The sequence below is a fragment of the Herpailurus yagouaroundi genome, unplaced genomic scaffold (assembly GCF_014898765.1).
Source record: "Herpailurus yagouaroundi ecotype Mexico unplaced genomic scaffold, PumYag 163, whole genome shotgun sequence".
Taxonomy (NCBI): Eukaryota; Metazoa; Chordata; class Mammalia; order Carnivora; family Felidae; genus Herpailurus; species Herpailurus yagouaroundi.
In genome coordinates this window covers 44,716,234-44,742,400 of record NW_024412404.1, presented here as the reverse complement: position 1 = coordinate 44,742,400, position 26,167 = coordinate 44,716,234, and positions in this window count along the sequence as shown.

Genomic DNA, 26,167 nt, shown 5'->3' with positions numbered 1-26,167 from the left:
AAGGCTCAGGCTTCTATCCTGGGGTTAAGCACAGGCTGGGAGAAACGGAATGTCCTGCCACGTGCAGTCCTCACAGATTGCTTCTCCCCTTCAGCAGATAAGGGTGTCTGACTCTTGTTTGAGAATGAATGGTTTCCTAGGTATCTGTTCTCTTTCCAAGGTGCCTACGTGTGCTGCATAAATGCCGTAGCTGAATACTCGGGCTGTAACGTGGGGTGTATGGCGGGACCACCCTGGGGTCTGTGTCTATGCCATCCATTGGTTTGTTTGTATGCAAAGGGCTGGACCTACCCATCGGTGGCTCCACTCCATATCACAGGAGACGGACCTCTACAAACTGTATTTCCCAGACTACCTTTCTTTCATCTGGCCTGCAGCTAGCTTTGGCCAGTGGCAAACACTGACCAGAGCTTGAACTTGAGGAGAAAAGGAGAATCTCTGCTATGTTTTACTCTGGTTTTGGCACTGTTCCTAGTCAGGACCACATTCTGCTCTTGCTGGATGCCTCCTCTCTCTGTGGCCCCACCTCCTACCATTTCTGCCCCCTTGAGGGTAACCAGTTTCTGGACTCTAGCAATTCCATTTCCTCCCCTTATCCCTACGGCCCAAGGGTGATATGTCTTTCTGGTTGGGCCCATTTCTGAGTTGTCTACTGTTTGGTATGTTGACTTCCTACACCTTTGTAACTAGCCCTGTGTATTAAGATTCTACTATTTACCTGGAATGGGCATTACTTTCCTACCCTAGTCCCATGCAAAAAGACCTTGGGCGCTCTGACCCTGCAAAACCTTGAGATGTGCCCTGATGTGTCTAAACATTGGTAAGACAATAAGCATTTGAGCTGAGATCTGTATATGTATCTCATTAACTGATTGCCAGATGTGAAGAGAGAACCTCTCAAAAGCCATCAAGAAAGACAGAGCTTTACAGCAGGCTGGTGGCAAGGTGGCAATGGGGAGTGTTTTGTGTATGGCATTCAGGATGAGGGTTGACACATCAGAAAAAATAGCATGTTTAGAGAATAATGATTCACTTTGGAGTTTAGGATACTATAGAAGAGAAGGAGTGGTGTTACAAATTAATAACAACATCAGAGGCAATGTCATTTATTGTGCTCTTTATATTTACCAAGCACTAAGTGGTCAATTTCCATCCTGTAACTTAACTTTATAAAACCTTGTAAGAGAAGCATTATTAACCACATATAATGATGGAGGGACTGAAAGTGATTGATGTGAAGTGATTCTTTTAAATTCACATGGCTAGTAAGTGGCAGAGCTAGGCTGTCAAAAATAAGATCCGAACCCAATCTGCTCAGCCCATCTTATCTGCCACTCTTGGCTGTGCCACGCTGGCTCCCTGACCTTAGGACCTTTTACATTCTTTTATCTTCCTGAAATGGGCTGCCCCCAGATTGTCACACATCTCTATTTTTCATCATCTAGAAATAGTCCGTGTCTCTGTTTTTGATCACTTTCTCCTGTTCCTCCTACCCCAGCGGGAACGTAAACTTCAGGAGAGCAAGAAATGGGACTGTCTTTCCACTGTTGGATTCCCGGTGCCTAGAATACTGCCTGCCACAGAGTAGCTACATTAACTATTTAAAGAAGGAAATAACAACATGTGGTAGACCTGTAGTAAATACCATTTGCTGTTAACTTTCCCAATTTCTCAGGTGGTGCAAAGCCTAGCCCCTAAGCCACTTTCAAGGACCCATATCATACACACATCAAAGTCATAGGGTCTGCCCCCAGAAATACCTAAACATGCACATATATATGGAGTATGTGTGTGTGAATTTATTTATTTGTTTGCTTATTTATTTATTTTTGAAATCTCAAAGTGAAAGTCTTTGGAACCATCTCTCCCAGCCACTGTACTCATTGAGGCTGAGGAATACGATTGCTGCCCTGCCAAACTATTAATATGTTTTTTAGGTAATTAAAGTAATGAAGATGTCTGGGAGCACAACACATTGTATGCCATCCCCTCAGGCGCTATTGATCTGCTTTAGTTTCTGACTTCAGTTCACAGTTTTATGGAGGAAAACCACATAGGAGAGTGAGAACTCATGCAGAGCCTCAGGGAGGAACAAGTTACTTGCTATTTTTAAGAGAGAAATGAGTGAGGAGAAGAGTGAAGGTGTGAGCCTGCCTTCCCTGTTTCAAGCAAGAGCTGTGTTATTTTATTTTATTTCATTTATTTAAATTTTTTTTAATGTTTATTTTTGAGAGAGCATGAACGGGAGAGGGGAAGAAAGAGAGGGAGACACAGAATAGGAAGCAGGCTCCAGGCTCTGAGCTGTCAGCACAGAGCCTGACGAGGGGTCCAAATTCTATGAACTGTGAGATCTTGAGCGGAGCGGAAGTCGGATGCTCAACCCACTGAGCCACCCAGGCGCCCCAAGAGCTGTGTATTTTAAATAGGCCTCTTAATGAGCTTCAGCCAGCAGCAGAACTTTTTTTCTCTGGAGAAAAATCAGTATTTTATTTGTCATTTTTCATTTTTTTTAGGTTTCTTCTAGTTTCTTTTTTAATATAATTTATTTTCAAATTGGTTTCCATACAACACCCAGTGCTCATTCCAACAAGTGCCCACCTCCCTACCCATCACCCACTTTCCCCTCTCCCCCACCCCCCACCTACCCTTAGTTTGTTCTCAGTCCTTAAGAGTCTCTTATGGTTTGCCTTCCTCTCTCTCAGTAACTTTTCTTTTTTTCCTCCTTTGCCTCCCCCATGGTCTTCTAAGTTTCTCATGATCCACATATGAGTGAAAATGCATGGTATCTGTCTTTCTCTGCCTGGCTTATTTCGCTTAATACTCTCCATTTCCATCCATGTCGCTGCAAATGGCCAGATTTCATTCTTTCTCATTGCCAAGTATTATTGCATTGTATACATAAACCATATCTTCTTTATCCATTCATCAGTTGATGGACATTTAGGCCCTTTCCATAATTTGGCTATTGTTGAAAGTGCTGCTATAAACATTAGGGTACATGTGCTGGTGGGAATGCAAACTGGTACAGCCACTCTGCAAAGCAGCAGAACTTCTAGGTGGACAATGGAAACACCTTGTAGTGTTAGAACTATATCTATGTTAAAGGCAAACACATGGAGACATACTCCATTTCACAGGGGTTAGTGTAGCCCAAAAGGGTATGTGTAGCCTATGGAAATAGTTTCAAGCAGGAAGTAAAATGCTGTTTCTCTACTAGACACACCCTTGTGGGGGGTCGGGCACCCATGGAAATTTGCCTCTGGAAGGGATAGCTTGAGCTTCCGTACATCCTTAACAGCCTCTTCGTTACTTCAAGTTCAGCTCGAGAGAACAAAGTCTCAAGATAGGCTTTTTGGGTATCTTCAAAGATGATCTTTTATCCAGGTCTGAAATTCAGCCCATGCATGCTGGAATAAACATATGTGTGATTTAAAAAAAAAAAAAAACACAGGGGCATCTTGGTGGCTCGGTTGGATGTCCGATTTCGGCTCAGGTCATAATCTAGCAGTCTGAGTTCAAGCCCCGTCTCGGGCTCTGAGCTAACAGCTCAGTGCCTGGAGCTTGCTTCAGATTCTGTCTCCGTCTCTCTCAGCCTCTCCCCTGCTCTCACTGTGTCTCCTTCTCAAAATAAAAACATAAAAAAAATTAAAAAAAACAAAACGAAACAAAAAATGAAATATTTCCATACGGTTTGGTAAAAGAGCTTTTCCCTAAGCCCCCTCGTTTCCTCAGCTGCCCTGACCACTCTGGTTTCTTCTTGGAACTCACAGACTTTTCTGTGAGTTCAATGCAAGTTGGTGTTGAACCTGGGAGGTAGCCTGCAGATCTCTGTCTGAGCAGGTGGGCAACAACAGTTGTGTCTGCTCAGTGCCTGTGCTGACAAAAGGCTAAATATTATGAAAGACGGTCCTGCTTAACCAAAAGGGAGAACATCGTCCAGTGCCTTTGAGTCTCCCCTAACTTTGCAAATCTTTTAGATTCCTTAGAAGGCCTCTGCTAAAGGAATGGGGACCCTGTTGGGGGGCGAAGCTGCACAACTGGGTGCAGACTTGGGGGTCAGCCTGAGCTGTGTTCAAATCCTACTTGCTGATTGTGGGAACATCTCTAGTGGCCCTTTCCATGTCTTGCCATCACAGTTTTATAGCTGAATTTCAGTGGCCTCATTTGTGAATGAGGTGGTAATTTGAATGTGAATTCAAGAAACAGGAGTCAAAGTGACTCACTTTGTGTTTCTCAAATCACTTCATTGAAAGGATACAATAAAAATAACTTGAGTGTAGAGCCCCCAGATCACAGGAAGGACTGAGCAATTGAGTGTTGTTGGAAAGAGCATGACCTTAAAGCAGAGCTGGGTGTTTCTAAACAAATGCCTGGGCTCCATGTCTGTTTCCTCTCTATGTGTACGTTGTTCCAATTTCTGGAGGAGAGAAACCGGTGGTGTTAGTTTGGGTCTCACCACATGTCTTTGTAGCAGGGGGAGCAAGTCCCTTTCAGCCCCACAACAACCTCATGGACTAGGTAAGGGGCACATGAGTGGCTCAGTTGGTTGAGCATCTGACTTCAGCTCAGGTCATGATCTCACGGTTCATGGGTTCGAGCTCTGTGTCTGGCTCTGTGCTGACAGCTCGGAGCCTGGAGCCTGCTTCAGATTCTGTCTCCCTTTGTCTGCCCCTCCCCTGCTTGTGCTCTGTCTCTCTCAGTCTCTCAAAAGTAAATAAATGTTAAAAAAAAAAATCTCATGGACTAGGGAAGGGGAACTTTGCCAAAGAAAAGAAAAACAACACCAAGCAAGAGATGTCCAGTAGACCTGAGTCACGGAAGTACCACAAAGTTAAAAACTACATGTATCTAACCTAGCAGTTGCTTAGCTTAACACATAATGCAAACACTCAATGAATAGATGCTAAGTATGAAATAAATGATAATGATATTGTTAATAGTAAATACAGCATCAGCACTATTACTGGTAACGGTAGTGTCAACAGCAGCAGGACTATGAGAGCATGGTCTTTAGTTTTTAGGTAGGCTAGCTGTAAGGTCAATGGCAAATGCAGAATTCATTTTCTTCATCAGAGAGTGAAGGGTACAATAGTTTCCTTTGGTTGCTAAATTAAATGACACAATAAAACACTTACTACATATTTTTGGCTTGTGGCTAACTACTCGATTTTATATTTATACATAGCTTCATATCTATACATCTACATTTATATATCCTTATCTGACATATATAGGATTATATATTAGGGCTCTAAGGGAATCATAAAATCCATTACTAAGATAAGTTTGAGGTTGTGTCTTTCTTTAACCTTTTTTTGACCCCCTTCCATCTATAAATTTGCTTCTTGAGCATCCACGTGCAGATAGAACTGAAATTTCATTTTACCAAAAAAAAAAAAAAATCATCTGTTGGCAGACTCTGAGCCAGCGTATTCATTATTATGTTGCCATTATCAATTTTAAGGGTAAATTTATTGTTGTTATTAACTTGCGAACTCCACACTGATTATTCCAAGTGGATATTAACAACTTTACTTTAATGAATGAGACACAGATGTAGATAAGGAACCAGCTCCTGGACTAGACCCGAGGGATGGCTGAATCAAAGCCCACTCTATGCCTCTTGGGTGTGCTGCTTTCTGGAGACAAAGCTTGTGTCAAGAAGAACAAATCTTCACTTCTCCATTGGTTTCTTCGGCAATTGCTCCTTTGCCTGCCTGTCTATGGCCCATCTTGGAAAAGCAGCTGATGCTTGATGTGGGAATGAGGTGCACTGTCTCTTCAGGGAGGTCTCTGCTTTGAGTTTGTTGTCTTTGAAGGTAATTGGATGAACAAAGTTATTTCACCACAGAAGAGCATACACACCCCATCAATGAATGTTTCCATTATATGCCTACTTTGGTGATGTTTCCAGAATAACAAGAGGAGAAACATTAGGTAGAAGTATTCTGCACACCAGAAATCATCTTGAGGTAAATTTGAGATGAGACTATGTAGTCTTGATTGTGGTGGTTTGTCCCCAACAACTGCTTTCCATTTAATCCAATTTAGAAAATACAACTCTGTGTATGATATGGCAACACATCCTTTGTGTTAGGACATCACACCATGACCAAGAGCAAAACAAAAACAAACACAATTTTATACTTTTGTCAAATGTACCTACTGCTTTGAGGTCTGCATATATGACCATGATCTGCATATTTTCCTTCAAGGAGAGAACAAGGTGGGATTGATAAGGTGATCATGTGATGGCAAGAACACAGATAGCTCTTAGGACAGAAAATATGTGTTAAGTTGTCAGACTTAAAAACAAAGGATTGAAATATTCAAAGGATGGTTTAGTGAGTTGCTGGGGATAATTTATGTAGAATTTATCACTCAAGGTGGGACTTGAAGGAGGTAGAATTTAGTAAGCAGATGGGGTGCTTAAAGCAAAATGAAAGACATGAGTAATTGGAAAGCATGAATAATTTCCAAATACTGAAATATGTTTGGGTGCCAGGGAACATTGGATTTGACTGTCTCCTGAGTACTGGTGTAGATGGTGCAGGATATTTAGGTCATGGTCCTACATCAGAGAACACTTACTGCAGGAGAGGTTATTCTCAATTTGGTAGGAACCAAACCACAAGTGGCTTGATACTATAAGACTGGTTGGAAGTTTCATTTATATATTAAAAAAACAAAACAAAACAAAAACAAAAACCTGGGGATGGGGAGAACAATTAAGTGGTTATTCTAATATTTCAAGAGACAAAGAGGAACTTCAGAGGGGTGGTGTTGGAAATAGGAAGACTGAGATGGACAGAATCCACGGGTTCAATTCTAGCATTTTGTGAGGTAAATAAGGTTTTTTACAACCCGGATTTAATTTATCTCTCCCAGAGTAGCCTATTTCAAGGCCCACTTATCCACAAACATTGCTGTAATTCAAATAACACAATTCTGTAAATAATTCTGGATCACTCTCTGTTCTTTTGCTTTGTACATTGCCACTTGTGTTCAGAATGCCCTTCTCTCCCAGCTCAGATGTCCTCCCTCTGTATTTATGGACTCACACACTTAGTTTCTCCATCCTAAATTTCCCCACAGTATTTTTTCATATCTGTAATATTGGCCTATGGATGATATGTTAATTGCATGCATATCTGTCTTCCCTGTGAGACTGAGTTCTCATTCGCAACCTGAAGACATCCACAAACTTGAAAGGCTTTTCTTCTAGGTCTTCGAAGTCATTTCCCCAAATATTCAACAGGACAAGGCCAAGGCCTTGCCATAGTCCAAATTCATTCTACTTAAAATATTTATGGAGCACTCGCTGTGCTCAGTCCTATGATGGATGCTGTGCAGGATTTAGAAAAAAAAAAAAAAAAAATATATATATATATATATATAATCTCTCTCTTCCCAAGTTGTGTGCCAGGTAGTAGTGAATCAAGATCAGCCTTTGTAAAACAATTAGAGGGCAGAACATGACGTTATATAATTAAGAGTTTAATGGTGTGGTGAAGATGTATAGAGACTGGAAGGAATGGAAATTGCTGATGAAGAAGTCAAGGGTGGCTTCATGGAGGAGATGGAAAGAAAGGGGAAATGGCGAGCCCATTGGAAAGTGATTCCTAACTAAACCCCACTCTCTGACTCTTTGCCTTGCAACATGCACTTCTGGGACTTGGCCAGGACAGGTGGAGACATGGATGTACAATGGCTCAGAGTTTGGATATTTGGGAAGAGAGGACAGCAAGTATGCAAGTTTCAAAGAAAAATAAGATGTTTTTTTAGGAGACAAGTCAACCTAATACATCTCCAGGTTTTTTGTTTGTTTGTTTTTGTTTTTGTCTGAGATTAGAATAGAGTTCAGCTATTATGTACTTTTTTTTTTTTTTATTCAGGATCCATAAAATACTTGGTAAATCAGAAAGAAATTGATTTCTTTATAATAAGTACTAAAAAGTCCTCATATCCAAGTTCTTTCCTTTGAAGAGCTCAAAGGAGTTCTGTATTTAGAGGTGAATTTGAGATAATAAAAAACATAAACAGCTATAGATATATACGATAATATTAAGGTTTCTTTGGAAGGATTTGATTTTGTTTGATATCTTTCCAGTTTATCTTTCTATAATCAAAGACAGTATAGTGTTTGCAGATTATAAAAATCTGGATGAAATTAGTTACCCCCAGAACTGAGATGTGTTTGTTTTTAGCATTAAATTTGCATAATGTTAACATGATATATTGAATGAGAGGTTGCCACCATTAGAAATCCACTGCACTACTGTATTTTTCCTCTTTATAACCACATTCTTCTTCAATAAAAAATAATGCAATGTTTATGCTGAGTTTTAGAATCTAAATACTTGAAATTAATAATTACATGGGATTGAGGATGAGCTGACTAACCAAAATGTGAAGGTAGTTGGTAAATTTAATATTTACATATTAAATAAGATTTGCTGACTTGTTTTCTGTGTGTTTTTATGAACTCCACCAAAGTGACATTTTGTATAAATGCATGTACATCTGTGATTCTTTTTTTTATGTAATGCACTGTATTTTTCTTTACGTAACAACATGGAATAAACAGTGTGGAGGGAATGGTTTAGCTATAATCTTTAGGTCAATCTGTACCATTCTCTTAGATAATAATATCTGTGTATAATTGAAGAAACATTGGGATTATCAAAGTTCGCATAAAATAGCAATCAGGTACAAATAGTAAGGTTTACATGTCATATGTGTGAGTTTTCCTCCACCTACCTCTACTGCCTTTTGTCCACAAGGTGGCACTCTCTAGATACGTCTAAATTCAAGCCTTTTTAATAAAGATGCATCAAAACCGAAATCTTACCCAACCAGCCTCCATTGTTAAAAGCCTTCCCCAAAAGTCAAGTAAATCTAATGCAGTTTGGAAAAAAACATGGTTAAATGTGTCACATATATCAGTAACAAGGTGTCTTTGTTTATATTGTTAATAGGTAAAGTCTTCAATTCTAGATCAGTCTATTTAGGTCTGAACTGCAGCTCCCCCACCCCCCCACCCCCTCTCCCCCAGGTATGAACAGGAAAGCAGATTGTCCCTACGAAATCTGATTAGTTCTGAAGTCTCTCTGTTTCTGGTTGCTTCTTAGGAAATCCACGTGTACTTTTCACAGGGGGGAGTTTATGGAAAGAGAAGGGACTTGTCCACTTTGACTGCAGTGACCATATATCCCAAATTTGTCAAGACAAAAATGACTTTAAAATGTTGATCTTGATTATTCTATATGGTTATTTATATTTCTATAGTTTATGTTCCACATTTCAGACTTGAAAATAGATTAAAGGCAGTCTTGATTTACCTTTCAACCATGGGTACCTGGCTTCTGTCAAGAGTGTGACAACAGATGCTCAGTCCTAATTTAAGTTTGCTATTTACCCTGGGAGACGTCTTGTTCATGGGCTAGAATATGGTGTGAAGATGTGGCTCTAGCAGCGAGACGTAAGGAACAAGTCCTCCCTGTCAGGTTTTGCTACCTCTCGTATACCTGCCTTGGCAAAGAGATACACCTTAACCCCTGGCTTGAGATACTCTGATATTAGACTCTCAGAAATTAAAGCCCCCCCCCCCGCCAAAAAAAAAAAAAATGTCATTGCTCTGTGGTCTGATCCTTCTATTCAGAATTTTATCGTGTCTCCCCTTACCATTAAACAATTATGAAATAAACAGATTTACAATAGAGAAAACAATATATTTTCTACATCATGCAACTAACAAGGCAGACACTGGATAGTGTTTTCAAATGAGGATGTCAGGGGCCTTCTAGCCCTTCCCCCTCTCCCTTCTGTATAGGAAAGGAAACAGATCTAGTGAGGATCAGAGATTAGCAAAGTTACACTGTAATTGTTTTCACTGAAACAGGCTGATGTAATAGAACAAACAATGTAACGTAACAGGTTAGTTACAATCTACTTCTGTATTCTTTGTCAGTTATTTAGGTGCAAATAAAACCAGTGACGGATCCTACATTTTGTTAATGTGGGTGATGAAGCCTGCTTATGTTTCAACACATCTTTTTTGGTACATAGAGAAGCTGATTGAAATGTCCATGAGAAGCTCATGTCTGAAATGAACTGAATGTGAATTAAACGAGGAGTAGCCTGTAGAAATTCTCAAATACGGAAGAATATAGAGTGGGTGGTGATTATCAGGGACTGGGAGGAAAAAAAAAATAAACTGATTAACTAAAAAATGGCCTAGACAGGGAGGCATCTTATAAGATCTTCATACTTCAGTGTCCTCCCTGGCCCTATTATGGAAATGACAACTGGAAGGAGTCATAGTTGTGTGAAATTGGGTGGATGTGATAAAAGGGGAAAGGGTTTTTGTTCTGGGAAGCCTCGTTGATGCATACGGTGCTGTGAAATGCATTACAGCCCCAGCATCAATAAGCTAGGCGTAAGTGTACCTGATAGACGTTTGCAGGTAGCAATGTCAGTGGAAAGTAAACAGAAAGACTTGATTTGATTTAAAATGAGGAAATTTGATAAAATGGGGATGATGATGCAGAGGTCAAATTGGAGAACAGGGGTTGCAGGGCAGAAACAAATCAGCATGAAGAGCTGGAGATGTGTGCAGAGATGAGTGAACTAATCAGCCAAACACCAAATTATACACTGGCTCTTGCTATGCATAAAGCATATGTGGCACATGACCTCAGGGGCTACAAGAGGAACTGCCTAAGGCTGGTCACTTTTTACCAATAATCTTACAATCTTACTGGGGAGGAAAGATGTCAGCACATAAGATTAGCTTAGATTTTAACGCAAATATTAACAAATGACAAAAATAGCACAATATAATATATGAAGAATTATAGATAAATCACATGACTGTATCTGAAGATCTTCACCAACATTAAAGGGACCAATTTGATCATTCAAATCCATTTCTTGGACAAATTTTTATCCGGTACAACTACTTGAATTCTGGTAATGAGAATTATTAATCATTAACTGTTAATGTGGTTGATGGGGACTGCTTATATTTAAAAACATTTTCTTGCTATATGGAACAGCTAATTAAAATGTTGAATTAAATTAACACCATGTAAGGTAAAGTGATACAAACCTATGGATGACTTTGCTTCGGTATCTATGATTTTCCAAAATTCACGCTTCAGTCTTTGATATCAGGGATGATTAGCTCAGAAGAATAAGCTTTCAAAGTCCTTTGCTTTTAAATCTTTATGTGATGAAAACAAAGGAGAAGTCTTCTAAAATAGAAAAACAATCCCTACACTTAAAAGAATTTAATTTCACTACCAGTATTTTTTAAATTAACTTTTGGATTCCCAGGGAGAATCCCATATTAGATTTTTTTTTTTAATTGTCAATGGTTGTTAATTATGTACAATCATTCATGACATTTAAAATGTTTTAAAAAACATAATTCACTTTGTGATTTTAGGCTGAAGAAGTTATATTTTCAAGGAAATTGTTTTTCAAAACTCACATATATATATATATATTTTTAAAGTTTATTTGTTTTTTTTTGTTTTTGTTTTTGTTTTTGTTTTTGTTTTGAGAGAGAGAGAGCATGAGCAGAGGAGGGGCAGAGAGAGAGGGAGAGAGAATCCCAAGCAGGCTCTGATCTGTTAGCATGGAGCCCAATGAGAGGGACTTGAACCCACACACCATGACCTGAGCTAAAACCGAGTTGACCGCTAAACCGACTAAGCCACCCAGGTGCCCCTCAAAACCCATATGTTAAATGATTGCTAAAATGCTACTCAATGAACAGTGGCTGCTGTTATTATTCCTTTTTGAGTACCTGTATCAGGCACTGCATATTCATGAACCAACAGATTGGCAGTTTCAACATATCACTCAAAAGATGGGAACATTCTAGATCAGAGAGGCAGTGACTTATCAGTTAGAAAATGGCTCAGCTGAGGTTCACTCTAAAATCAACCTAATTTCCAAATCGGTGCTCTTTCTTACAGGTTATGTTGCCTCCTTATGGAGAACCATAGTGGGAAACAATCACATTATAGGTGTGCGTGTGTGTGTGTTTGCTTGCTCAGACATATATAGGTTTATATAAATTTTTATCTCTTAGACAAGTCCCTAACCAGCTTCAATACATGGGAAGAAAATGAGATGCAGATTAGATTATTTATTATTCTTTTTATTTTTCTTAATGTTTACATTGGAGACAGAAACAGAGAGAGAACAAACTTGAGGGAGCGGCAGAGAGAGAGAGGGAGACACAGCATCTGAAGCAGGCTCCAGGCTCTGAGCTGTCAGCCCAGAGCCCGACAAGGGGCTCCAACTCAGGAACTGTGAAATCATGACCTGAGCTGAAGTCAGACGCTTAACCGACTGAGCCACCCAGGTGCTCAGAACAGGTGCCCCTGTTCTTTTTCTGATATCAGTCTATACTATCCTCATCCCACTCCAGAAAAAAAAGAAAACTCTGGTGGCCTGCAATTTGTTGCCATCAACTCTTTGGTATCTTTTCATCCCCCCTTACTTTTAACCACTAAATAACATCTCCCCAAATCAGGTACTCCAATATCCTTGAATGGCTAAATATTATTAATCTGTATTAACATCTGATGGTTCCATGAATAACACTTGTTTTCCCTCAGGCCCCCCCAAAACCCAAAAGCACATTGAACTTTTAAAAAACATATTCTCTTGGGGCGCCTGGGTGGCGCAGTCGGTTAAGCGTCCGACTTCAGCCAGGTCACGATCTCGCGGTCCGTGAGTTCGAGCCCCGCGTCGGGCTCTGGGCTGATGGCTCAGAGCCTGGAGCCTGTTTCCGATTCTGTGTCTCCCTCTCTCTCTGCGCCTCCCCCGTTCATGCTCTGTCTCTCTCTGTCCCAAAAATAAATTAAAAAAAAAAAAAAGTTGAAAAAAAATTAAAAAAAAAATTAAAATAAAAAACATATTCTCAGATGTACTTACATCTGACAATAGTGTAAAGCTTAATTGTAGTGAATTTTTGTAAATGCTTATGCCAGACAATTATATAATCTAGGATTTACTAGGGTCCTTAGAGATAACATTGCCTGACTCTTGCATGTTTCAAGGATAAAGTGAATGTTTGAGAAATGAGGACATCCTTACTTTAAAATTAAATAATATTTTGGGGCGCCTCAGGGGCTCAGTCGGTTAAGTGCCGACTTTGGTTCAGATTATGATCTCGCCCTTCGTGAGTTTGAGCCCTGTGTCGGGCTCTGGGCTGACAGCTCAGAGCCTGGGGCCCACTTTGGATTCGGTGTCTCCCTCTGTCTGCCCCTCCGCTGCTTGCATTCTGTCTCTTGCATTGTCTCAAAAATAAATAAACATTAAAAAAATTTTAGGGGCGCCTGGGTGGCGCAGTCGGTTAAGCGTCCGACTTCAGCCAGGTCACGATCTTGCGGTCCGTGAGTTCGAGCCCCGCGTCGGGCTCTGGGCTGATGGCTCAGAGCCTGGAGCCTGTTTCCCATTCTGTGTCTCCCTCTCTCTCTGCCCCTCCCCCGTTCATGCTCTGTCTCTCTCTATCCCAAAAATAAATAAACGTTGAAAAAAAAATTAAAAAAAAAAAAATTTTAAATTTGCCAAGGAAATCCAGACAATCCACATAAACATTTCTTTGAGTAATGAGAGTATCTATGTTGTTCATTCCCTCCCTTGCTTACGTATTGTGGCTGAGGATAAGGCAGTGTCGTGTGGGTAGTGAAGTCAGGAAGATCTGAACCTGAGATCTAATTCAGGCATGTTCCACATGGGACATGGAGTCTGTTGCACAATTTTCTAAACCCGAGTTCTTTTTCTATAAATTGGATGTTAACATTATCTCAAGAGGCTCATTAATTCATCAATTCATTTTAGGGATGTTTAATTTTTTAGATTTTAATTGAAGTATAATTGACATACATTGTTATATTAGTTTCAGGTGTACAACTGATATTGATTCCATAATTTTATATATTATTCAACGCTCACTATGATAAGTGCAGCCACCGTCTGTCACCGTACCTTAATACAATATGATTGATTGCCTTCCTTACGCTATACCTTGCATTCTCCACAACTTATTTATTTTATAATTGGAAGTTTGTACCTCTTAATCCCCTTCATCTGTTTCACCCATCCTTCTATCTACTTCCTCTCTCGTAACCAACCTCCAGTTTGTTCTCTATTTATGGCCGTGTGTGGCTTTAGATTCCACATATAAGGGAAATCATATGGTACTTGTCTTTATCTCGCTTAACTCTTGTAGCATAATACTCTCTAGGTCCATCCATGTTGTCACAAATGGCAACATTTCATTCTTTTTATGGTTGCATAATATTCTGTGTGTGCATATCACCTGTTCTTTATCCACTTATATATTGATGAATGCTTAAGTTGTTTCCATATCCTGGCTATGATAAATAATGCAATAAAAGTAGGGAACCATATATTTTTTTGAATTAGTGTTTTTGTTTTCCTTGTGTAAATATTAGTGGAATTGCTGGGTCATTTGGTAGTCCTAGTTTTAATTTTTTGAGGAACCTCTCTACTGTTTTCCATAGTAGTTGTACCAGTATATCTTTACCAACAGTGCACAAGGGTTCCCTTTTCTCAAGAGACGATTTGAAAGTTTAAATGTGATAACACATGAAAAGAACATAACACGGTGTCTTGTTGATAGTAAAATTTCAACAAATACCAGTTTTCTGGACTGTTGTGTCACAATTCCTGCTTATTAATTCTTGACTGTGAAGATATACTGTAATCCTCTAAAAGAGATGTATACAAAAAATGGTGGCAATTCCTGATGGGCCTACTATAGCACGTGCCCTTTCTTTCTTTCTTTCTTCCTTCCCTCCCTCCCTCCCTCCCTCCCTCCCTCCCTTCTCTACTTTTTTTGCTTAAAATCCATCCCTTTAACCACTTCTGATATCCGTACTGCTGTTGTAGACAGGTCAGTGGACTGGCTGATACACAGCCTGAGGCCACTGCAAAGTCAATTTTCTGCCTTAAGGCTTTCCTGCAGCTGGAAGCCATTCAACCTGACGTGCAACCTGGAGGTACAGGAGCATTAGCACTTACTCTCAATCAATGGGACGTGGGGGCTGGTGAATAAACTTGCAGCTTCCTGTCCTTCAGAGAAACAACCCCAAGGCACATTTTACATTGATACCTCAGGATCCGCAGAATTTGCACCCCAATTGCCCCAGCAGTGACCAACTTGATAACATTCCCCTATTGACTTGTATCCTTCCTTGCCTTTTTCTCTCCACTATCTCTTCCTCTCATCATCTTACTTAGAATTTTATCTTAAATAGACAACCTGTACCCAAGTCCTTCAAGCTCTGTTTCCAGGGGAGTTCACTGAAGGCCACTCTCTTTATCCATAGCTTTCAGTTACCAAATAAAAACTGATGGGACAACAAGAGGTTTTACTGCTTTAGACAAGCAAAACTTCCAAAAGAAGGAATAGTTTCATGTGCATCTTGATCCCTGCATTATTTTTTTACCATATTCCAAAGATTTGCTTTTTCTCCATTACTATTCTTGTCCTCCAATGTATCTGCTCATCCTCTGGTTGATTTTCTTCATAGCCTCAAGATGGGTTTGAGTGGCTTCCAGAGTCAGATATTTTGTCATTTACATGTAGTATGAAAGAGGTAATATTTTCATCCCAGCATGTTTAGAAAATGTCAGCATGGGTTTTATGTCCACACTGGTGGCAATCAGTATGACCAGGGGAGTTGCTGGCTGGCTTAGGGTGATTCAGGGGTTTTACCCTAGATCTGTGAAAGGAAGTGGCTTCTTAAGATACATATAATTTATCTAACAGAAAGTGGAACTTTTGCAAAAGGTTAATATTGAGGTGGATTCTGAGGAGGTTACTAAAAAAGTCTAGTATTTTACATCATGTGATGGAGTTGGAATTAAAAAGTGATGACATCTGTGAATCCCCATTCATACGGCTGTAAGGTGCTTTACAAATGTAAGAGGTTGTTATTAGCATCTGATTTTCCTTGGCAGGGGTCTCTCATGAGGTTCTATTCCTTTGTTTTTAATCCAGAGCAAGGATTCTGAATGCAAAAACATCTCAAAATCACTCCCATGGTGTTCAGTAAGAGTTGTCATCATTGTAAGTTGTGATACTCCAGCAGATGTGCATGGGTAGGGAATCAAGAGAAATTTCTATATATACAGAAGGAGCAATGCATATGTTCCTCTGGGCAAGTTTTGATGTTCACTGAAGCAGCTGTTATCTCTCGGCTGCTGTACATAGGTTAAAGGGAATAGCATATAGCTAGTGTGGGCTCAAGCAGTTTTTATTTTAGCAACAGCCCCATACCACACATGGGCCAATCTGCCAGCTATGAGACTGTTCAATTTCGTTCCTCATGAGAGGTAAAAAAACAAACTGATTCCACAGGAAATAGTGTAGTCTACCCTAAACACAATATGCATCTTCTTCTTTGCATCATAAAGCCATCTCGAAGTACCAGCTTGGGCAGTAACCTTGTCTTTTTTACCATAAGCTATAATTTGTTTGAAAACACCATTGGTCATATTGTCACGTGTCTGTTGACCATCTGGATGTCTTCTTTGGAAAAGTGTCTATTCACGTCTTCTGCCCTTTTCTTCACTGGATAATTTGTTTTTTAGGTGTTGAGTTTGGTAAGTTCTTCGTAGATTTTGGATAGGAGCCCTTGATCCAATATGTCACTTGCAAATATCTCCTCCCATTGCATCAGTTGCCTTTTAGTTCATAGGTGGAATTTGAGAAACTTAACAGAAGACCATGAGGGAAGGGAAGGGGAAAAATTAGTTTGGAAGAGGGAGGGAAGCGAACCATGAGACTCTTGAATACAGAGAGCACACCAAGGGTTGATTGGGGTGAGAGAAGGGGAAAATAGGTGCTGGGCATTGAGGAGGGCACTTGTTGGGATGAGCAGTGGGTGTTGTATGTAAGTGATGAATCATGGGAATCTACCCCCAAAGCCAAGAGCACACTGTATACACTGTATGTTAGCTGATTGACAATAAATTATATTTAAAAATAAACTAAGGGGCGCCTGGTGGCTCAGTCAGTTGAGTGTGCAACTTAGGCTCAAGTCATGATCTTGTAGTTCGTGAGTTCGGGCCCTGCATTGGGCTCTGTGCTGACAGCTCAGAGCCTGGAGCCTGCTTCGGATTCTGTGTCTCCCACTCTCTCTGCTCCTCCCCAACTTGTGCTCTGTCTCTCAAGAATAAATAAATGTAAAACAAAAATAAATAAATAAATAAATAAATAACAAAAATAAAATACTATTGTCTGAGAATACCACTTCTAAATCTCAGGTCCAACACTATACAAATTAATAATTAAAACAAAATTTTAAATATGTTATAGTGTCTAGACCAAGGAGATCACAAATGGAGTAGAAAATGACTTATTAAATAAGTCACTTATTAAATAATATGATGGCCATTTTAGATATTAACAGTGTTGGTTAGAACACACATTGAATCTTTGGAATAAATGGCATTGAGCAAAATGCCGTGAAGTTGGCCAATAAACATTTTTATAAACATTTTTTTTCCTTAATAAGAGAACATAGGGTTCATGTACTAAGGCACAAATAGGAGAAAAAAATGTACTAATTCAGGGGAAAGAAATAGGTCAGCATTAATCCTAGCCTTGCTTTATAGCGATAAATGTGGTTTGTTTTTTTAATGACTAATTGAATACATGACAAGAAACGACATTCCTGGAAAATAACTAGCAATTGAAAACCTATCGCTACCTTGCAGAAACCCAGACCTATAGTAACTCATACTGAAGCACAGAGTGAGGATTAGTGAACCACAGCAATAAGTCAGGATGTTGCAAAATGGCTGACAAAATGGTCTTTACTCGGCAAACTTGGGACAACAAGCTTCTCTGATCCTGCCTGCTGTTGCAGGAAATCACATGTGATGGCTCTAGGAGTCAGAAGTCCTGAATATATCAGGTATGGTAGTTAATCAAGTACACAAGGGATGAAAAGTGAAAAGTAAGAAAATACCTTGAATTAGATACTGGCAATGTTGGGGCACGTGGGTGACTCAGTCTGTTAAGCATCCAACTGCGCTCAGGTCATGATCTTAGGGCATGTGAGTTCAATTCCCATGTCGGGCTCTGTGCTGACAGCTCAGAGTCTGGAGCCTGCTTCTGATTCTATGTCTCCCTCTCTCTGCCCTCCTCTGCTCACACTCCATATGTCTGTCTCTCAAATAAATAAATAAATAAATAAATAAACATTTTTAAAAGTTTAAAAAAATAAAGATATTGGCAATGCCTATTATTACTTGATGATTCTGTGTGAAAACCCTTAAAGAAGCACTTGATTTTATGAGATGTCCCAAGTTACTACAGTTAGGATACAGCAGCATAATCAAATCTGGATCGGTGGTATGGGAGTAACATTGCAGGGAGATGTTCAAAATGCCACAACATAAGACATGTCATGTGCAAGATGAAGATTAAGGGCAAGTACTGTAAATATCCAAAGATGAAGGCTGTATCACTTTATTCTACATTGCTCTGGAGGACACTTTCAGAACTAGGTGGAAAAGTGATAATGTGGTTGATTTCAGCACAATATAGAGAAAAACATCTTATAATTGAGAACAGTCCAAGAGTGGAAGGTCTCATCAGATTGTGATCTATGAATATGGTCAGAAACCCCCTCTCCCAAGAAGCTGTTGAGGATTAAGCTCAGAGTTAAACTAAATAAACAGATAAACCTTCAAATGTTCTAGAAGAAAAAACTGATCCCTCATCTCTTGCAAATATTTTTATTTCTTTGGGATTTTGGAAATGAGGAACTTTTTGAAGCATTTGAGAAACATGTTGGATATGGGGGACCTGAAAGCAAGAGAAATTTCACCGGGGTTCTCAGAATTTCTTAATTACAACATAAGTATATTGGTTTTTATTAATTTGAAAGTAGATTTTCTCTAATTGATGCTTTGAACTTTTTTGTTGTTATTATTGTCTCTGATATTTTTGGCCTTCCCACAGACGTATTCTATGACTTGCTTTTATTCCTGTGTATGAGTTGTACTTTATTATTTCCTTGCACGATTCATAATTTTTTTTTTCCGGGAAACTGGTGTTTTAGGCAATAGATTCCAGCAACTCTGGATCCTTATCGCCTCCACCTTTTGGGACTTCTTACTGTTTGTATGTTTAGTTGTTCGATAATTTGACTAGTTTAATGAATTTGATTTCTCTGTTAATGTGAAGTCTCTGATATTTCTTTTGGGAGTGTGCGGCTTGGACATGTTCGATCCACCTGAGCACCTGAGATGGTCAGCCTCTACTCAGACCCGTTTATTAGCTTTCACTAAGTACTAACTGATTGCTGTGTTTTTTGCAATACTATCCTGAGGCATAAATTGTCCCACAATCTGATACAACTAAAGTAAGGCCCCTCTATAGGTACAGAGTCTTAACAGTCTTTGTGGTTGTTCAAACTCCCTGAAGGCTCTCCTTAATTATCTCTTTCCCTGGTTTTCTCAGTTAAAATTCTTTATTGTTTACCGTTTTGACTTTTGCAATTAGATTTAGAGAGTTATCAATCTGCTCTAAATTTCTCATTTGGTAATCTCTATGTTTGAAAATGCTCACGATCTCTTCCAAATTCAGTGAAGATTAGTTAGGCAAAGGAGTGAACTCTATGCTTACTGCTTGCCTCTCCTACTGGACAGAACCTCTGTGCCACTGAGGGTAGAAAACACTCACCTACTTCTTCTAGAGTGACACTCTATTCAGCAAGTGGGACTCTGTGCAGATAAGTAGCCCCTGGACTTCTGAACTTTACCTTTTTGGGATGGAACCTCTGCCCTACAAGTTACCTGAGTAGGGCTATTTGGGTTCAGGCTTCCATGGCCCGTTGTACTTGAAATAGAGCTTTAACCATATGAGTGGGGACAGGGTGAAGAAGAGATCAATCTTCTTGGAAGCAGTTCCCAGAGTAGGGTTTATTAAATTCAGAGTTGAGGTGGGAGTAGAGTGCCCTCCTAGGTCCTACTGTGGCCCTAGACTGAGAGCTAGTAGATGGGAAGACCTATCTGCTTGACCTCAAATGCCTGAAGTAGAACTCACATCACATTGAGCTGGAGGTGGAGGGGAACAGGGTAGGGAATTATAGTGAATCATGATTTAAATGCCACAGGTTCTTGCTGTTTTTATCTAGATGTAGTAGATGGTCTTGACTAGATGGTTATCCGTGTGCTATATACACTTAAGACAATTTCTAAAGACTTAAAGTCTTTGTCTGACTGGAAAAGAGTCCTTACACTGCCATTTTGAAAGTCAATCTCACTGGTTACTTTTTTTTTTAATTTTTTTTTTTAACGTTTATTTAATTTTGAGACAGGGAGAGACAGCATGAACGGGGGAGGGTCAGAGAGAGAGGGAGACACAGAATCTGAAACAGGCTCCAGGCTCTGAGCTGTCAGCACAGAGCCCGACATGGGGCTCGAACCCACGGACCATGAGATCATGACCTGAGCCGAAGTCGGACGCCCAACGACTGAGCCACCCAGGTGCCCCTTTTAAGATAATATCTTATCTTTGATATTCTGCCGTTTCACCATGATGTATAAATTTGATTTGTTTGCATTTATTACTCTAGTGGATAATTTTCTTTGTAAACCTTAAAACTCTCCTCCTTCTTTTTTTTAATCTTCAATTTGGTAGTACAGCAACCATGGTTTATAACAGTGAATCTTTTTTTAATTTTATTCTATTCCTCTCCCCACCCCCTACTGTTTCAGGTATGTTGAAGAACTTCCACATCTCCATACCTCCAAATCTATTTTTCATCTTTTCTAGTTAAGATATCCTCAAATATAGTAAGTATCTGAATTACCTGGAGAATTTATTAAAAGATAGATTGCTGGTCTATCCTCCCAGAATTTCTGATTCAATAAATCCAGGGCAGGACTCAAAAATTTTATTTCTAACAAAATTTTAGGTGATGCCAATACTTTTTTTTTTTTTAAAGTTTGTTTATTTTTGAGAGAGAGATGCAGAGTGTGAATGGGGGAGGAGTAGAGAGAGATGGAGACACAGAATACGATGCAGGCTCCAACAGAGCCTGACACAGGGCTTGAACTCATGAATCAAGAGATAACGACCTGAGCCAAAGTTGGATGCTTAGCCAACTGAGCCACCCCATCACCCCTTGATACTTTTGATCCAGAGACAATACTTTGAGATCTGCTTCTCTAGTTCTTTTATCTCTTTTCTGAACTTCAAATGATTTCCTCAGATTGTCTTTCTGTTTACAAGTCTCTCTTCAGCAGTGTCTAATTTGTTATTTAGCTCATTTTCTGTAGTTTAAATTTCAAGGACTAGTCTTTATTTATAAAAATTCTATTTTTTATTAAACTCTTAGCTGATTAATCATAGACTCTCATTCTTTCATTATGGTTTATTTTCTTTATTTCCAAACCTCCCTTATCTCATTTTAACATACTTATTTTAAAACTTCTTTCAGATTACTCCATTACATCAAGTTCTTGGATACTAATTTTTTGATGTTGTGCCAATTGACTGTCTATTAGGTAGGATCACTTCCTCATTTGTTTGCTAATTTTTGATGGCAGATTACCATTGAAATAAAATAGGAGTTTTGTTTATACTGGTCATGGTCATAGTGGTTTCTGTATAATGAGTGAAACCTGGAGTTATATTTTTGACAAAAGCATGTAAAGCTTAATAAACCTGGGCCTATGTCAGCAATAATTGTCATCACACAATTCACAGTGTGTGTGGTAGAAATTTGGATCCCAATTCTAATTCAAAGTGCTCGTATTTTGTTTAATTTTAAATTCAAGGCTCTGTGCGTGTATGTGTGTGTGCATGAATGTGTGTTTGTGGGGGCATTGCTTTTTTAGTTCTCTTGCCATGTTAAGTCAAGATTTCACAACTACAGCAATATGGGTTTATATGCAGAACTGACCATTATCACCATATTAAACTAGATTTCCATGGTGCCAGCTTAAAGGATTATTGCTTTTTTCAGATTGTTCTTTGTTTCTAGTCCTAGGATTTTCCTTCAATTCACCTTTTATATTTTAAATATGGAATTAATTATATTTCAATGGGTATTTATCAATTTCTATGTATGATATTGGGGGTTATGCATCAACTGAGTCTCATGAATATCAGAGGTTGTATTTGTAATAAATTATTATTTTTTAATGTTTATTTTTGAAAGAGGGAAAGGCAGAGCGTGCCAGGGGAGGGGCAGAGAGAGAGGGAGATAGAGATCCAAAGCAGGCTCCAGGCTCCAAGATGTCAGCACAGGGCCTGATGCAGGGCTTGAACTCACAAACCACGAGATCATGGCCTGAGCAGAAATTGGATGCTACACCGACTGAGCCACTCAGGCGCCCCTGCAAGAAGAAATTAAAATAATATGCAAATCATCAGGGGATGTACACTTATGATCTGTGCACATATTGTAATTCATCTTTTAAAATAAGGTTTTAAATAGGCAGCACAGCGAATGTTAATGAGTAAGAATGTTCTGTACTTAAACATTATATCTCCTCATGATCTTAACTTCCTCCCTCTCTTGTCCATTTGTTACACCAGTCATTGTTGCAATGGAAATGACCAATTTCAAACTTCTCCTATTTCATGAATATGAAACAGCAGGTGAATTCACTAATGTTGTTGAGGAGCAATAGAACTGACAAGTAATTGGACTGATAAGTAAGTGCTTTTATTCCATTTTGACGGACAGTTTTCCAGTTCCACAAAAACAATCACAGTGTGTAGGCAGTTCTAGTTGTCTTATTTACTGGTATATTCTAGCACATAAAATACTGCCTGGCATGGAGTGAATGTTCAGTAAATAACTGTTGAATGACTGCATTAAACTATTAAACTGATCTTAAACAAGAAATTGGTTGTGGGCTCTGGAATCAGGCTAAAATTCCAAATCCTAATTTCAAGTCAGAGGCCTAGCCCCTAAATCCCCTTTCATGATGGAATCCTGGAGATTAAATTTGACATCTGTAAGTGTAGGACAATGGCAAGGGTAGAGGGTGCTCTGTGAGACCATGACTTTGTAAAAATGCACTACATCTCAAACTTTCTTTGCCAAGATTTATGGTATTTGTAATGAAACAAGTGTCCTTTACAATAAAAATAATATCCCATTGTTGAATTGTGAAGTAGATTACTATTTTCCCAAATCCATGAAAGGGAAAGGTGAACTCACATACATAGATAGCTTAATTTGCTAATTACGAAGACCGTGACCTGGGAAGAAGATAGGAGGAAGTCCAGCACTATTGGAAAGATCGACTCAGGGCCCCAAGCGTATCCAGTGTTCCTGACTTTTATGACCAGAGATCTTGTCACTGGGATAGGAGCAGGCAATTGATGTAAAAAAAACAAACAAAAGAAAAAAACAACATCTCTCAGTGTTCTCTACATATTTGGCCATAAGACTACATCTGGGCTTTAATTAATGACAATTCCCCACAGAATCTTACAAGCTTTCAATTAGTATTCCCGGTCTAAAATTATTTGTATGATTTTAATAGCTATTAAATGGAGAGTGAGATGATGCTGGATCAGATTTTACCAGATACCTGGTAACTTAAAACCAAAGCTTCTAAACCTCCATTATTCCTTCATTCAAAGAGTTTCTCTTTCCCAATCAATTTGGCCATCAAGAGCCCATTCTGCAATGATAGGTCTTTCTTTTTAGCTCCAGTATGATTGGGGGACCACTTTTAAGATTAATGTAGTATATAGGGCTTACCTATATATAGCTTTATATTCACTGCCACTTATTCTAATAAATAACATGTTAGGATCTGCTATTAGACTATATGCTTCTTGAGAACAAGGTCCAAATCTTATTTTCATATACTTGGTAGCTGATGTGATACCTGGCACGGTACCCAATCCATATACATGTGTTAAATGAAGACCTGATACATCAGCCTGCCCTCACTTGACGATTATCATCAGATACCTTGGAGGATCCTTAGGCATGTAAAATCCCTCTCCTCATGAGTCATTCCATCCCCGTACTCTGGAAAGCTCTTGGAACATCTCTCCAAACTAAATGATTTAAATTTATATAAGTGCAATATTGTTATAGTGTAGCTAAGCAAAAGTTAAAATAACAAAGTGAATCTAGATTCTCATTTTAAGACAGGCTCTTTCTAACTTAAAATACTAAAATCATCTGTTACAGATAGATTATTGTAATACTTAACACTTAATTGATGAGTAGTTTTGTTCACTCTTCCTAAAATTATCCTCCAAGGAGTGGCAGAGAGAAAGGAAATGATACATTGGAATCTGCTTCATTTAATCAATTAATGATATAGAATCATCCTTTTCTTGCAAATTGGGCCCCATGGTAGTGAATCTCTTCTCTGCTACTTTGTTGTTGGCATTACTAAAGTTTCTGGGGAGATAGAATGGGACAGGAATATGGATCACAGAGAGAGGCAGAAGCCAAGGATTTCAGTGAATCCAGATTTCAGTCAGACATTCCACTTCTCTGGATTCATGTCTTTATTTAATAGGTATCTTGATCTAGAATGTCTCTTCCAGTTTTAATGTTCTGTTCTTGAATTCTGGGACTCTCTCTGCCCATGATTCCCCACCCCCCCCCACACCATCTCCACCACAGACCTAGAGAAATCCTATAACTGCAGTGAATCCTATAACTGCATAAGATACAGAACCCTAATAAGAGGGGTGCCCGGGTGACTCAGTTGGTTGAGTGACTGACTTCAGCTCAGGTCATGATCTCTCAATTGGTGGGTTCAAGCCCTGCATCAGACTCTGTGCTGACAGCTCAGAGCCTGAAGCCTGCTTTGGATTCTGCATCTTCCTCTCTTCTTCGTGCTCTGTTTCTCTCAAAAAAATAAATAAATGCTAAAAAAAAAAAAAAAAACAGAAACCAAGTAAGAGACCGATGTTAGGCTGCTGTATCTGCACACAGGTTTCAGTGCTATGGGCATCCTTCATGTCCACACCCTTCATAAGCATGCAGGATTCTCAAACACCAGCACGTTTTCAGAGTATGTTTGTGTAAGGTAATGGAGGAGAGTTGTAGGAGTGTGGTCTGTAGTAGGTAAGGAGAAAGGGAAAGGCAGTGTACATTTTGATGATCACTATGCTTTAATCTTTTAGTTGTTAAATGCTCACGATGTACCAGGCACTGTGCTGTGAGTTTCCACTTCCCAATGTTACCATTAGAATAAAACTTTGAGTTCGGCGCTATTTTAAGCGTATTCTATAGATGCAGAAATAGGCTCAGGGAGTGGAAATGAGTTGCCAAGTTCAAACAGATTTTAAGTGGTGTGAATGGTAAATTCAGGCTGTCTGACTCCAGGGTTTAAGCTCATAATCATTGATCTACAGAAAAAGGGTTTATTACTTGTGCTATTTATGAGCAAACAAACAAGCAAAACTCAGAGGAGAGGATCTGACAAGTGCCCAAAGTCTCCATGTGAGCAGCAAGACCTACTCCAAAGAAGAATGTTGGTCTCTCGGGCTGTTGGAGCGGTACCTTCCCTTGAGATGTGAGATCATGGAGGACCAGCTCTGAGCCAGAAGATGGAGACTAGAACAACACAACAACATAAACAGTAAGAATGTGATTTCTGATACTCTGGTTAAAAATAGATTTTAGTAAAACTGAAGTACAAGATAATGTTACAGAAGCCTAATTTTAAAACATACTTTCTCAATGGTAACATTAATCCACAAAATGGCTCCTTACCTTTGTTGTCAATAGAAAATTTCAGATACTTTCTCTACAATTTGATGCCTGTATTAAGTTTGTGGGTCACTGATGTGTTACTCGTGTTTACCCATTTATTTATTGAACATACATCATTGAATGCTTTCTATGTGTCGACAGGTTGGGTTAATGATATTCTGTAAACACTTGGCTTTGTATCTGACATATAGAATATGTTCATTTAATGGGAACCATTATACTGATTAGGTATCCGCTAGTTCTTCATTTAGAATTCATTTAGAATTCTGGTTCGAATGAACCAGAAGTATGATTTCAGCAGATGCAAGGTTGAAGGGGAATATATGGCATATGAATAGGTTTTTTACATGGAGGATATGATGATAAAATTAATAGGGCAGTGTCCAGGGGCACTT